General features: G+C 48.2%; 2 long non-coding RNA genes across 2 annotated transcripts; both read left to right on the forward strand.

Moving 5' to 3' along the window:
- The first annotated feature begins 2,505 nt into the window (after window positions 1–2,505).
- On the forward strand, window positions 2,506–4,470 carry LOC123361943. Its single transcript, XR_006576285.1, has 3 exons — window positions 2,506–2,557; window positions 3,663–3,815; window positions 4,298–4,470. It is a non-coding gene; the product is annotated as an uncharacterized LOC123361943 (long non-coding RNA).
- Window positions 4,471–5,521: 1,051 nt separating this feature from the next.
- LOC123361944 lies at window positions 5,522–9,492 on the forward strand. The gene is made up of 3 exons (XR_006576286.1): window positions 5,522–5,669; window positions 8,595–8,673; window positions 9,410–9,492. It is a non-coding gene; the product is annotated as an uncharacterized LOC123361944 (long non-coding RNA).
- Window positions 9,493–12,456: the final 2,964 nt, after the last annotated feature.

Below are 12,456 nucleotides of genomic sequence, written 5' to 3' on the forward strand. Positions count from 1 at the left end.
CAATCAATTACTGTTGGAGGGTGATGTACGGGGTTAGGATGCCTAGCTTTCAGATATTATATATATTTTTTTTTCTTAAGGAACTGGCAATTCCATGCTATTTTCCTTCTCACAATAGTGAAAGCCAGTGGAATTTTCTAAGTGTGTAATAAGGAATCTGACAATTTTTTCAGGCTTTGCTTTCAAGTGTTTATCTGGCTCATTTTCCCCATTCTCAGTTTGATGTCTGTGGGATTACAATAACTGTATTCAATTTTTGATACTTTTGGCCAGTGTTTGTTTAGAGAGACTATCTCAGTTCAGCTGCAACATCTGGTTTTCAGTGAGGTCCTGCTTTTATTCAGTTTTCCAGCTGACTTGATTAATGCACAAAATTGACTCAGTGGCCCATCTGTATGCACACAGTCCAGTGGCCAGCCTTTTAACATCTCCAGAAAATTGACTTGTGTACTGGTCACAAAGAGGGAGCCCCATGGAATGTAGGCAACTCTTTGTAATAAAATTCTAGATTGGCATCTGTGTTTTATTAAAAAGTAAAATGTGCTGATAGTTTGTTTTTTTTTAAATATATTTATTCCTCCATGAAACGTGTTCTGCTGATCAAAACATATAACACTCAAAAATTTATAGGCTTACATGGAAAACTAACTCCAAGATGTTGCTGTTCTTTTGCACATGAACAGACTGCTGACAGCTAATCTCCCTGATTATGCAAAGATGGAATTATAGCATGAATTACTGACAGGCTGGTGGGTTTGGATTCCCCACTTCAAAAGTATTGAATTCTTTCTTTTATGTTCTGTGACAAATGACCTACCTAGCTGTTCGGCCATGCAGTGGAAGAAGCATAGAAGCTGATGAGACAGCTGATGCTGGCGAGACAGCTGATGCTGGCAAAGTCTCACTGCAGAAGACACACACCCCTTTAATGAAAGCAGATTATCTCAATAATTAATATTATTTCCTCTGTCTCAGCTTTATACCTTATGAGCGGTTGTGTTTGCCACTGCTGTGCATGAAAGGGCTCTATTCATTAAAAGTTAGGTATGTTTGCATTAAGGAAGAAATAAGCAAGCTCATGTCTCATCAGGGAGCCTGCAAAATTTACATTAAATACACAAAAGAAACATGCTGCCCATACTTAGAAACATCTTCAGTGAAAATATGAGTCATGGGTATCCTTCCCCACCCACCAACCCACATTTCTTCACTTTATGCAAGGTGTTTGCTACACACAGAATGTGCACTGGAATTTTTTAAGAAAAGAACAGCAGGCCAGATTTTCAGAATTGCTCAGGTGCCAGAATTGCTGAAAGGGATCTGCTGGGTGCTAAATAAGTGGCTGGATTTCAAAAGAACTCAAGCCATCCGTTGTGATAGGTAAAAGAAGTGACCACTTTTTCAAAAGTGCTCAGCAATGAGAAACTTCCCTTGCGGAACTGTAGAGAAGTAGTACAGCCTTGCACTGAGTGGATGGATAGCTTAGTGATCTATACATCATGGAATGGGTGACAGGACATGGATCACTTGTTGATTACCCATTCTGTTCATTCCCTCTAGGGCACTGTTGGAAGACAGGATACTGGGCAAGAGGGACCTTTGATCTGATCCACTATGTCCATTCTTATGTTCTTAAAACTCTTACCCTCACTACAATTGAAGGTTTGAATGTTGCAGAATCAACAGTACCCCTAATCCTTCTGTAACCCCCAAGTAAAGTGATCAGATGTCCCTATTTTATAGGAACAGTCCTGATATTCAGGGCTTTGTCTTATATAGGCACCGATTACCCCCCAATCCCATCCTGATTTTTCACATTTAGTATCTGGTCACCCTACCCCAAGAAGCTTACCTACATTCCCGGATCTCTCGGTGCTTGTAACTCAGGGTGAGGCGATGCTCCTGGGAGGAAGGAGAAGCAAGGGCAGACTCAGAGTCCATTAGGCAATCGAGAGGAGAGACACTATTTCGAGGGATAAGGGCCTTGTTGGCTTGCAGGAGGATAGCAGGTGTTCCTGGATGTCCACCATCATGTCTATTCAGAGGAGGAGCAGTGCCTGAGAGAAAGGAAGGGGGCAGAGTCCAATGACTGACAAGTGAAAGTCCACGAAGAAGAGCTAGCCTGATTGATAGGAAGTGAGATGCCCACCCCCCCGGGAGCACTGTGAGAAGGGGGGAAGCCATTTTGGAGTAAGCTAGAGCAGGGGTCTCAAACATGCGGCCCGCGGAGCTCTTCCCTGCGGCCCGCGGAGCTCCCCAGGGCCGCCCAGAGGGGGGGGCAAAGGGGGCAATTTGCCCCGGGCCCCGGGCTCCGCAGGGGCCCCCAAGAGAAAAGCGGAGGCTCCCGCCTCCGCCCCTCTCCTGGAGCCTCAGCGCATAGAGCGCCGAGTCTCCGTCCGAGCGCCTGAGCCCCGCCCCGATCCGAGCCGCGTGGGGAGGGGGCGGGGCTGGGAGCTCTGGGCTGAGCACTGCGCTCAGCGTGGAGCTCACAGCCCCGCCCCCTCACCACGCGGCTCTGAGCGGGACGAAGCTCAGGCCTCGCCGGAGACGCGCTCGGGTAAGGGGGGGGGGAAGCGGGAGCCGCCGGGGCCGGGCCGGGCCGGGGACGGGGTGGGAAGCGGGACCCGCCGGGGCCGGGGCCGGGCCATGGGGGGGGGGAAGGGAAGCGAGACCCGCCGGCCCGGGGGGGGGGAAGGGAAGCGAGACCCGCCGGGCCGGGCCGGGGGGGGGGAAGGGAAGCGAGACCCGCCGGGGCCGGGGGGGGGAAGGGAAGCGAGACCCGCCGGGGCCGGGCCGGGCCGGGGGGTGGGGGAGGGAAGCGAGACCCGCCGGGGCCGGCCGGGCCGGGCCGGAGGGTGGGGGGGGAAGGGAAGCGAGACCCGCCGGGCCGGGGGTGGGGAAGGGAAGCGAGACCCGCCGGGGCCGGGCCGGGCCGGGGGGTGGGGGAGGGAAGCGGGACCGGCCGGGGTGGGGAAAAGAGGGACCCGCCGCCGCCGAAGCGCAGCTCGGTCTTCGGCGGTGGGGGGCCCCTTCTGTTCCGGGACCCGCCGCCTAAGTGCCCCGCCGCCAAGCCACCAAACAGCTGTTGGTGGCGCTTAGCACTTTCCAGGAGGGAGGGGGGAGGAGCGGGGAGCCGCGCGCTTAGGGGAGGAGGTGGAGAAGAGACAGGGCAGGGGCGGGGCCTCATGGAAGGGGTGGATTGGGGGTGGGGCCAGGGGCAGCAAGGGGGCGTGTCAGTGATGCGGCCCTCGGGCCAATGCACTAGTCCTCATGCGGCCCTCGGGGTCATTTGAGTTTGAGACCCCTGAGCTAGAGCCAGCCACAGACAAGGCAGGACTTGCTGTTTGGTGAGCTCCTGACTCCCAAGGTGCATACAGGGTTTCCCCTGAGATCTGGCCTCTGGGTACCTGGAAGCAAGATCCCTCAGCTTGGTCCTTTCCCTCTCCAAGGTGACTCCCACTTTAAAGAGTTTTGCTGGGAGAACTCCCTCCCCAGCCAGGCTGAGTTTGTGCTTTAGCTCTCTATGTAAAATTGGTCACCACATGGCACCACTGCTCTGGCTTTTAGGTCAGGGCCGCCCACTTGCTGTGAGTGTGTCTGAGCACTAGGGTGGGAGATTAGTGTTAGGATTTTTAGTAGAGTTATTGTAATCTGCACCCGAGCTCTGCACCCCTTTGTGGTGAGGAGAAATCCTGGGACGAGAAGCAGCCTGACTCCTGCATGAAGAGGATGCCTATCAGCAGTGATCGTCAGCCCTTCTGCACTGAATGAGGCATCCAGATCAATCTCTGAACCCGAGGATCATTCGCTGAGCTGTGAGTGCACCATCTTTTAGAAAGGACGGGAAATTGTTTGGGGAAACCCCCTACTCCCTTAATTGGGTCCTCACACCAGGGGGTGAAGCGGTTGAGATTTTATTACTGCTGCCTATTAAACCCATCCAGCGATTTACCATCTTATCCCACATGTGAGTCTTTTGAGCTGCACTGAACCAAGTCAACCAAGTTGCTACAGAAGATATGAAGCTACAGAAGATATCATTGTCACGGGTCATCAAGGGCCCTTACAAAGTGCACATACGAACTGGACACCACATTATATGTTTGCTATATCAGGTCACGTGACTGGGGAAATTCATGGGTATTGCTAGCATGGGCATTGGTGACCCTGAGAGTAGTGTTTTACCCTCATGTTATATTTACTTCCTGTTTAATATAATTACTCTGTTGAATATATTGTTTATATATTGGGAGTCTCCAACTATCTGGCAAGTAACTAGGGATTACTCTGTGATTAGAATTTTCCTTGCAAGCTGCCCTGGTGACCCTGCCAGGAAGAAGCGAAGGGGTGGAGGCACCATCAAATAAATTTATATGGGAAGAAATTAAGGAAGTTGCACCCTGATGAGAAGGAGGCAGGATGCAGAAGAACCCAGGCCTGTCCATCAAAACCCATAAGGAGATGGTGCTAAAGGAGGTAAATGGGTGGATAGGGGCACTACACCTCCAAAGGCAGAAAGTGTATTACAGTGAAGTTCTGCTAGCTCCACACACACACAAAATTCAACATATTTAAATAAACAAGTCTAGAAATGAACATTTAACATTTCTAAAAAATTCACCATTGTCACAGACTCACTGGTCATTTGTTATCACCCCACTAAGTTATGCCACCCATAAAGGAAGAATAGTTAGCTGGACTCAACTGAAAACCATTCTCATCTTTAACTTTATGTATATTACTGTCATGGATGTACAAACCTTACACCAGGCAAGCAGCAGTTAAACAGCAGCTTTGGGCAAAGGCAGACCCACCCTGCCAGAGGCAGATACTCCCAGCTACACTTGCAGCGTTATGCCAGTCTTGGAGGAGTTTGAACAGGAGAAGCCCAGGTCAAAAGGGCTCAGTACTGGGAGGTGGACCTATCTCTTTCCACTAGCTACTAAAAGAGAGACCCACATAAGTGAGGGCTGGCTTGCAGAACCCTTTGTAATAATTGGGGAAAAATGGGGTCAGTTGAAGGAGAAGCTGGATGGGGCCCTACAGCTTGCCCGAGTTACAAGTTTAGCTCCACGGAGGAGAAAGACTGAGGGACTGCCCGAACCACCATCACAGTTCCAGGAGGAGTATCGGAAGGACTGTTTGAAATAAGACTAGCTACTGCTAGAGAGGCTGGGAGCAGCTTTGCAGAAGTTTCTCAATAGTCAGGTTGGAAGAAGCTGTGTGGCAGGTCTAGCAGTGTTCACAGACCTGGGGAAAATGCTGAAAGCAGGGGAAAGTAAGAGCAGCCCAGTAAGTGTTGGTGGGGTGCAGAGTTGAAGGAACAATCCATAGTCACCTAAAACAGGGTGGGAATCTAGAGGATGGGGGAGACCTGGTTTCCCCTATGTCTCCCCCAGACCAATGGGAGAAGGGCAGACTGAAATAAGCCAAGAATGACAAGCCCCGGATGCAGGATCTAGGTCTTCCACCCTCCAGGCTCCTTGCTACAATGAGTCTCTAATTCTTTATCCAGAATTCAACAGCTTCAACTGAAGAGACTGAGGGAGCAACTCATCAGAATATCCTGTAGTTCTGGGCACCAATCTGAGAGATGTCAAATCCCAGTTCAAATCCCTTCTCTCACCAGATGGAGGGAGGACTTCAAGCAGAGATCTCCAACATCCCAGGTGAATCCCCTAACCACTGGACTAAAAGTTGTGAGGGAGATCCTCCTTCTTCCCAGGCCCTACCACCCAAAGAGGGGTCACAGCTGAGAATTGCTAGCAGAGATAGCTCCCTGCAAACCAGACTTAGGCACCTAACTTTGGGACACATCCCTCTTATAGGCATCTCCCTTTGTATACCTTAGGTAGCTCCCTGCTTAGCATGCTGGTTTTTGTGAATCACAGTCTAAGATGCCTCTCTCTCTCCGTTCATTGCACAGGGGGCCTAGGTGCCTAATTCAGGCTTTGAGAATCGCAGTGCTTTTTCTAGTGTCCCAACAGGTGCTGTTATGATCAGCAGTACAACACCTAACTCCTTTAGTGCATTCAGGCCAGAGAGATTAGGTGACATGCCCATGGTCACAGGAAGTCTGTGGGACAGCCAGGCTTTGAACTCTGACCTCATGCCTTAATCACAAGACCATAGTAATATTCCTCAGGACAATAGTTCCTAATATAACAAATTCTTGTGTCACATAGAGTATGTCTACACTGCAGTTGGAGGTGTGTTTGCAGTATGGGCAGATATAGCTATGCTAGCTTTAATCGAGCTAACATAGCTAAAAATAGCAGTGTATGGGGAGAGGTGGATTCCTAAGGAAAGGCTCCTGAGAAGCATCACAGGCTGCAGTGCAGGCTGTACATGCTCACTTGTGAACCCTGGGTGTGTACTTGCATTGCTAGCCCATGCTGAAGCCTTTACTGGTATTTTAGCTCTAATAGCAAAATTAAGGCTAGCATGAGTGGGCTTTCTAGAGCTACAGTCATGGATAGCTCAGTGATTTGAGCATTGGCCTACTAAGCCCAGGGCTGTAAGTTTAATCCTTCAGGGGGCCACTTAGTGATCTGGGGCAAAATCAGTACTTGGTCCTGCTAGTGAAGGCAGGGTATTTGACTCTCTGACCTTTCAGGGTCCTTTCCAGTTCTATGAGAGAAGTATATCTCCAATTGCAGTGTAGATATATTCAGAGAGAGATGTATCTCCTGCATATATTTATACATATGTTACTCATATGCATATAGCTTCTCATCTGTGCAAGCCTTAGTTCAAATACACTTCAGGTCTGAATTTAAATTAATTTGCTAATTTCACTTAGAGGAGAAGGAAAAATATATATATTATGCAACCTAAGTTGCAAAGTGAAAACTCAGTTGTAATGATCAAGCTTCACCTGGATTCACGCCAACATATGAAAAAATGACTTGAAACCATAAATCAGTGTTATGGTCCATTCAATGAAAACTCTAAACCATCCTACTTGAAATTTTTTGTCAAGCGTTATATAAGGTTGAGATTTTCAAAGGGGCATAAGGAATTAAGAGTGCCCAACACCAACTGGGAGTCACTAGGAGCTGGACATCCAACTCCCTTAGGGCTTAGCTACACATGGAGTAGTTGCTGATTAATGCCATGTTTGGATACAGTTAATCAGTAACAGTTAAGTGGGTTCAATTAATCAGGAACAACTCCATGGGCACACCTACACATGCAAATCTACATGTGTTCATGCATGAGTTTGTGCTTCAACCCGAGAAGCTCATGTATGAAGGTGAGTAGAGGGCGAGTAAGCTAGCACAACTTAGAGTGTGAATAATTACACACCTTAGGCCAAGGGTCAGCAACCTCTGGCACACAGCTCTCCAGGGTAAGCACCCTGGCAGGTCAGACCAGTTTGTTTACCTGCCGCGTCGGCAGGTTCGGCCGATCGCGGCTCCCACTTGTCGCGGTTCGCTGCTCCAGGCCAATGAGGGAGGTGGGAAGCCGCAGCCAGCACATCCCTTGGCCCGCACCACTTCCCGCAGCCCCATTGGCCTGGGATGGTGAACCGCAGCAGGTAAACAAACTGGCCTGGCCTGCCAGGGTGCTAACCCTGGTGAGCTGCGTGCCAGAGGTTGCCGACCCCTGCCGTTAGGCTGTAGCATGGCCTCCTGACAGTTTGCAATGTGAACAGGAGTCAGGGCACATACCATGTCTTGAGTTTCATTAGCCCTCCATCTACAACGCACTGAATACTTTTCCTCCTGACCTCACATGGTGTCGGTCCCTGTACCTCTATGCATGGGTAGTAGCATGCTGCACTGACTGATGACAGCAGATCAGCTTTTCACTGAACTCTTTACAAATGAAAATTGATTCAATTACAAGATCTGCAGCTTAGCCCACCAAGCAAACCTAGGTGCTGATCAGTGTGGGCAGAGTACACTTCCACCACAACTTCTCCCGGAGTGGCAGGAACACACAGTGTACTAGAATATTTCATGGAGGCTGGAGTAGGCATAAATTCAGTGGACTCCATCCCAGTGCCAGGAATCCATGAAGCACACAAGGCTCCTGTACGGTAAGACCAAAGACTTCAAGAGTCAGTCCGGGGAGGCTCATCGTACATAGCCCTTCTACCAGGAGCCTGACTGGGTGCTGTCAAAGCCCGCATGTACTGAGCATGAAGTAGCTCATGATCCTCTCCTCAACTGTCCCAGCCTCATTGTCCAAGGGCAGGTCTACACTAAGGGCGGGGGTCGAACTAGGGTACGCAAGTTCAGCTACGTGAATAGCGTAGCTGAACTCGAAGTACCCTAGTTCGAACTACTTACCCGTCCAGACGCCGTGGGATCGAAGTCCGCGGCTCCAAGGTCGACTCCGCCACCGCCTTTTGCAGTAGTGGAGTACCGGAGTCGACCGCGGCGCTTCCGGAGTTCGAACTATTGCGTCTAGATCAGACGCGATAGTTCGAACTCCGAGAAGTCGAACTCACCGCGTCAACCCGGACGGTAAGTGTAGACTAGCCCCAAGAGGACACTGATAAGGGCAAGGAGGCAGTAGGGTCCATGGAGGAAGCCCCAGAAGGCCCGCAGGATGAGGAGCATGTGATTCTGCATCTTTATCCAAAGGAGCATGTTGAAGAAGTTCCCTTCCCTGATGAACCTGAGTAGGACACCAAGCCAGAGGAGGAACCAGAAACAAAGCCTGGTAAGTTACAATCCTCCCACCCCCCAAGCATGATCCCTCTTGCTCTGGTGGTAAATTCCCAATTTTAAGATCAAAGGCATTTTAAGTAGTGTGCACTGATGTTTCCTCCTGAATAATATGTCATGAATTGCTATGTCTCTGTGTGTTTCAACTGCAGTGCAGCAGTCACAGCATTGTCACGCCCTATCACTTTACCAAACTCTTCCAACTCCCCCACTCCACCCAGCCCTCCTCTCAGCTCCACTTCTAAATAGTCCTCCAGCGAGACAGAGTTCTAAATCAATGATTCGATTGATTTCTGATGAACTATTATTATGAATTTGGCTTCTAAAGCTATTTTTTCAAACACATTATAAAGGAAAAATCAGCATGCCCCTGTGTGTGTGTGTATTTCTCAGGCAGGATCCAGGCAGTGATGGTACCGGCACCATGCAGGTCAGGGAATGGAGGGTGGGTTTGGAAAGGTCCCAGCTGGGGAAGGGAACAGAACACAGCTGTAAAAAAATTTACAGTTTATTTTCTAAAGAAAAGTTAGTTATAGCAGTCTGTTTTCCCTTGGAAGTTTACAGTGTCTTGATAAGTCTCTATCTCCGGTGTCTTCCCTTTTCCCTTTGTGGAGAAAAGGGTGTCTTCCCTTTTCTCCACAACAGCCGTGCTGCACAAGTCAGGGAGAGTGTGGGTAGAAGAAGGATCTGGACTGGCAGTCAGATAAAAACAATGTAGTGTCTTTTTCTAGTTGTCTGAGGCTGTGGCGCTGAGCTGAATCTTCAGGAAACCTGGTGAAGTTGTAGTTTGTCTTTCTTTCCCTGTCCATTTCACTGTTAGGCAAGCACAGGGCCAGGACTTTCAGGTAAAGCCAGCAGGGGGAGGGGAGGGTTCATGGTTCACATAATTTTTTGCATGAAATCTCCCTGTGCTAGCTAAGAATGTAATCAGTATTCAGTGGAATTGCCTCCTAATCCTGTAAATACGTTTCAGCAATCTTCTGTTGCAGCAGAAACTCCAGCTGGTTCTTCAGGTTCACTGGCAGTGCAAATCTGCTTGGTACACCTTTGAAGCTGACCAAGCCCCTACATTCAGCAATATTAGAAGAAACATCTCTCTGGCACAGATTGCTGGTTCTCCTACACAGACCTGTAAAGCCACTTCTGTTTTCCATTCTGGTACCTTGAAAAGAAGCTGTGTCTCCAAATGTTGGCCAGGCTTAAGGGGAAAACATAGGCCCTGGAACATAGCTCCCACCTCCTCCCAGTCCCATGGAGACAATATGAACATTGTAAATTGTAAAAAACACTGTGGGGGAATTTCTCAGTTTGCTTCAAAGAGCAAAAATATTCTCCTCTTCTCTTTGGCAGAACATTTGGCTCCCCTTTGAATTAGCAGAACCTTTGGATCCTACTAAGAGGGCAGGAACAGCACCCCAGAGATGTTGAGGGAGACAGAGAAGGATCCAGAAGCATCTGCTCATAGGAATGGACAGGAGAAAAAAGGAGCAATTTGAATTCCTCAGAGCACAGGAGGAGTGTTCTCTCCAGCTGGAGGGGACATTTATGACCTGATTCATGGACATGGAGGCATGCCAAAGGGAAGGGAGCATTCCAAAATGGAGAAGCTTATTGAACTGGTGGCTGCAAGAATGCAGTGTCTGCCTGTTGGTAAGGCCCCAGAACCAGTCCATCAGTCACCATTGCTGCCACCACTACACCACTCAGGGTGCAGCTGAGCCAGAGGATCCTGTTGCAGTAACCTCTAACCCTCCCTGATTGACCAGGAGGAGAAGACTGAGCCTGCAGGAGTACTGCAACACCACCATGTATTGACTCCCAAAACCCCTCACAGGAGACATCCCTGTTTTTTTACCAAAGTCACTGACCTCCATCACTCACTGTTTCTGAGGAGGTGGACAAGATTGATGCAATGACATTAAACTGTGGGCAATGTTCTCGGTTGTGAACAGTTACTTTGGTAACAATATTTTGTAGTTCTTATTTCAAAATCTTTCCATTAAACCTTCTACTTCACACTTTTATTAAATACTATGCTTTGTTTAACTGTGTGTTGGTCCTTCTTCCTAATGATGAAAAGAAGGTGTTTTTGGTTTGGTTTTATTTTGCTCTTAAATGGGCCACAAGCTTCCAACTTCATGTAATGGAGGAGCATGTAAAAAAATTGGATGCTATCATAGTACAAATATTCTTGAGTCTTCCCTCACGCCCAAGATTCAGAAATATCTTAAGTCATACAGAGACATAGGAGGTATGGGGAAAGTGCAGTGTATGGTGTTATGTGCTTTAAGAAGCACATACTGTTTTTCTATGTATCAAATACTCAAAACTCACAAAATGGGCTGATAAATGTCTGAAGGCAGTGGTTTTCAACCTGTGGTCCATGGACCCCAAGGGTCTACAGACTATGTCTAAAATTTCCAAAGGAGTCAGAACCTCCATTCGAAATTTTTTAGGGGTCTGAAAATGAAAAAAAGATTGAAAACCACTGTCTTAAGGGCTTTATTGCACACATTGCAAATCAAGCAGTAAAGAGTCCTGTGGAACCTTATAGACTAACAGACGTTTTGGAGCATGAGCTTTCGTGGGTGAATACCCACTTCGTCAGATGCATGTCTGTTAGTCTATAAGGTGCCACAGGACTCTTTGCTGCAGATTAACACGGCTACCCCTCTGATAATTGCAAATCAAAACCCAGTAATAAAGAAAGCGAGAACGTACCAGACGATACTGGTGTCTGCCAGCACATTTCCTCCTCAAAAAGGTAAGCTGTTTCAACTATACCAGGGATTAGTGCTCTCTAAAAGCCATTAGTTGCACTTAGCACGGTTGATAATAAAAAGTCAATAAACAGAATGGGCTGCAGTACTCTCTACCCAAAGCAAACAATCATAAGCATGTTAAAAAATGCAAGTGCTCTTGTTAGAAGAGCTAAAGTTTGAATGGTGCACCTTGCATAATAGCCACTTAACACAGCTGCCACCCTCCACAGCACAAATCCAACCCCAAGGTGATAACCCAATGGAGGTGCCCTGTTACAACTGTCTTTATTTTGGACAATGTCACCCAAATGAGCAGCTATTAATGTTTGGCTACAGAGGAACAAATCCCTCACAGAGGTCCAAAGCCCCATAAGTATGTTCCACTGTTCCCTCATGTGCATGTCTGGCAGCCTACGGGGTATGAAGATGTCCCTCAGCGGGGCACTCTCAGACGTCATCCTCTTTCTTCCTACTTTGCCAAGATGTGAGCACATATGTCATCCCTGATTTCCCTTGACCACTGGGAAGGACCAGTGTGCACATGGGTGGGACCCAGCTAACTGTACAGAGTTTATAAACAAGACTTGTCCTCAGTTCATTTGGGATGGAAGCACTCCCCTTTATCCTCACAAATGTTACATAGTGCACAGCAAGCAACAATTACATAAACAGCATTTGCCACATTGGCATACAAATGTGAGTATAGGCAACGCCAACAACCTTTCAGCCTACATAATGCATACTCCAGGGCCATTCTGCAGCTATGTAGCTTTTAACTGAACTAACTGATGTTGTGGTACAGTTTCATGAGTCAAGATAGGAGTAGGTATACAGGGTCTCTGAAAATAACAGTTGGTACAGACATGCTGTACAGAACTGTATCATTTCTAAGGAACTAAATCCCTTCTTTGCCCCTTCAAGTACAATCCTGATCTACCCAGCACCCTGCTCTCATTAACTTTTCCAGTGTTTCCTGCATTTGTACTCAGGAATCTGCCTGCATGGTCCACTAAGCC

This window comes from Mauremys mutica, chromosome 1, assembly GCF_020497125.1.
Source record: "Mauremys mutica isolate MM-2020 ecotype Southern chromosome 1, ASM2049712v1, whole genome shotgun sequence".
NCBI lineage: Eukaryota > Metazoa > Chordata > Testudines > Geoemydidae > Mauremys > Mauremys mutica.